We start from the raw sequence: 3,310 nt of genomic DNA, 5'->3' as shown, positions 1-3,310 counted from the left end.
AAGAACAAATGCTGGAGAGGTTGTGGAGAAATTGGAACTCTTTTTTTTAATTTTTTTTTTCTGTTTCACTGTTGTTGGGTTTTTTTTCGGTTTGTTTATTTATCCAGAATACATTATATAAATCTTTCAAAATAACTAGATATTACAAGAATAGTTTACAGTTCAGCTCTGATTGCACAAATACCTGATACAGGAAAATGGGGTTTTTTTTACAAATACATATGCTTTCTTATAAGAATACTTTAATAAAGAAAATAAGGTTCTATACATCTTAGGACAAATGGTACACAGTCATTTCCTCATTCTTCCATTTGATCATTCTGGGTTTTCTACTAGAATACGTACATCACATTCAATAAACTAAATTACAATCATTTTTTTCTTATTTTCAACAACAGGTGAGGATCACATTGCCAAGTATGTTTAGTGTTTTTCTCCAAATCTTTCCAGGCCTGAGAGAATTTACGTATTCAGGTTAAAAGTGGCCACTTCAAGAACATGCTTTTAAAACACAAAGCTCATCATTGTGTTTAGTGGATAAACTTTTTTTAACTTCTCATTAGGCCAGACCAACTAATAGCCTTATCCTCTCTGTATTGAGGAGAAAGAGTAAATCTCTGCATTCTTAATAGTTTCCAAGTAGCAGAAAACAAGGCTTTGGAAACCAGAGTTAAATACAAATATTATGAAAGTTAAAACATTCGTTATTAATTAGCACAGAGAACATTTTACACTCCAGGCCTCTCTCATGTTGAATGCAAAGAAGGGGGCAGGAGTTTGTGAAGTATAGAAAGGGGTTAATCACTTAGGTGAGTGGTCCATCAATTCCAAAATACCAGAGAGAAAAAAAACTTTGGACTCTGTGACCAGCAGAACGTAACATTACACATTTTTCTTATGCTGTGACTTTGAAATAGTCTTAGAAATATGCACTTGCACAGTGGAAATAATTATTTAGGCCAGATGACCTTCACAGAATACTGACCACGTATGTTTCCCTGAAGAGAAGGGACCCACAGAGAGAAACATTTGGCATTTGCTTCACCCCTTCCATCACTGCTAACTGAAACAGGGTCCATTTTGGCAAAGCTTGCTCTCTCACTTTTTGGAAGCTTGAGTTAAAAGTAAGAGACCAGCAGTATTCTACAGTCCAGTCCAAGTTCCTGAGTACGCAGATCCAAGTACACAAGATTCTCTACAAAATTCTTGAGTCAGGCCCTTATCCAATAAGAGTTTTAGCAGTACTTGGGGATTACACTATGTCTCACTTCTCTTTCCTTTTCTCTCTCTTGATTTTTCTTTGTCACCCCAGTGTAACAAGTTGCTATCATTATATATATAACCAAAATACTGCGGCAGTAGTTGGAAATGAGTTGTTTTGCATTAAGAGAGTGTCCAATCACATTATAATGGGTCATATTTGCATAAAGTTAGGAGATGGCCAGATCACATCTACTGCAGCGATTTTGCAAATTCCGCATAATCACTGTATCCATCATTGTTCTTGTCATCGTCTCTCAAAACACCATCTATTAGGCTAATTAGTTCATCTTCATTCATCGGTGGGGCAGGTTCCCTCCCTTCCTCCATGTGGACGTGTGTGATCGCCGTGGAGAGTTCGAGGCCGTCCAGCAAATTGTTGCCATTGTAGTCACGCATTTTGAAGTAGTGGAGCTGCAGTTCTTGCGAGGACAGATCCTCCTGTGGCTTGTTGATGACGCCATCGAGATGTTCCATGATGTGCTCTTGATTGTGCACGGTGTTCTTGTCCAGGCCCATGCTTCCTGGGTGTGAGGGGTGGGCCCCAGGATTCTGGGCCCTGACGCTGGGGCTGCAGAAGCCCCAGAGGAGATCACAAAGGATCAGGATCTGAGCAGCTGCAGAGATCCCATGGTTGCTGGTACCTGCTGGTGAACTCTTCCTGTGACGCGAAGCCGAAATTGGAACTCTTATTAATTCTGTTGGTGGTAGTGTAAAATGGTGCAACCACTATGGAAGGCAGTATGACACTTTCTCAAAAAGTTACAAATAGAAATACCATTTATTTGACCCAGCAATTCCACTACTTGGGGATATATCCTAAAGAAACCAGAACTGCCACCCAAACAGATTTATGCACACCCATGTTTATTGTTGCATTGTTCATAATAGCAAAGAGATGGAAGCAACCCAAGTGCCCAACAAATAAAGGAATAGAGAAGCTGTGGTATCTTCACACAAATGGAATACTATGCAGCATTGAAAAATAAGGAACTAATAAAATATTATACGAAATGGGTGACCCTGGAGGACATTATGCTGAGTGAAATATCTCAGTCACAAAAGGACAAATACTGTATAATGCTACTGTGATAAAACAGGACTGACATGAGGGTTGGGGGAAAACTAAGAAAAGAAGGGTAAATAATGAACACTGAATTTAAATAGATGAGGGAAAGAACTGTCTAAAAGAAATATATGATTAGGTATTATTTGCATGACAACAGTCCAAAATAAGAGGTGCATAGCAAAATGGACTGGAGGGCAGGTGGGAGGGAGGAAATTGTGCAACAATGAAAGAATCTTTTTAAAGAGAAAGGAGAATTGGAGCTGAGGTGTAGGGAGGGAAATGTGCAACAATGAATGAATGGAAAAGAAAGTTTTCTATAAACTTTCTTTAAAATATCAATAAAATTTTTAAAAATAGATATTTTACATGAATAAGTGCAATGTAAAGGTAGAATGATGTGGTAATGGAGGGGTACAAGTTAAGAAAAAGTGATGTAACAAGGTCCAGAGTGCTGGGAGTGGCAGATGCTTACTTGCTGGGCGGACGTAAAGAAATTTAGAACATCAGTCGGGGTTCAAAGAAGATGGGGGCAGGTCTGTGTGTAGGAGAAATGGTCAGAAGAGGCAGAAGGTCATGAGAAATGCTGGCAGTGGGGGGGTTCCAGAGGTCTTTAGGAGATGACAACATAAGAATGTTAGAGAACAGTTGACCTTAGGGCTACTCATAAAGTTGTGACCAAGAACAAAGACCAACTTAACATCTGTGCACGGATGATTCTCAGGTGTTCAGATACAGTATTTCCAATCACAAACACTACTTTCCTCTCCTAAATCTGTTGCTTCTGTGACTATCAAGTCTTTGGAGCTGGAGTCATATCGTGAAGTAGGTCACAGTAACTGACAGCCTCACTTCTGACTAACTGTGCATCTCTCCTCTGAGAAGGAAGACTGGATGAAAGCATCCTAGAAAGAGTAAAATTAATAAAAAATGAAAGAAAGAACAAAAGAAAGAATGAAAGAAAGAACAGAAGGAAGGAAGGAA

General features: G+C 39.1%; 1 pseudogene; it reads right to left on the bottom strand.

Moving 5' to 3' along the window:
- Positions 1-1,452: 1,452 nt before the first annotated feature.
- LOC102859247 overlaps positions 1,453-3,310 on the bottom strand; it is a 4,549-nt pseudogene continuing 2,691 nt past the window's right edge.

The sequence above is a fragment of the Elephantulus edwardii genome, unplaced genomic scaffold (assembly GCF_000299155.1).
Source record: "Elephantulus edwardii isolate Elephantulus edwardi_28Jun2011 unplaced genomic scaffold, EleEdw1.0 scaffold00243, whole genome shotgun sequence".
Classification (NCBI taxonomy): Eukaryota; Metazoa; Chordata; class Mammalia; order Macroscelidea; family Macroscelididae; genus Elephantulus; species Elephantulus edwardii.
This window is presented reverse-complemented; position numbering and strand designations above follow the sequence as displayed.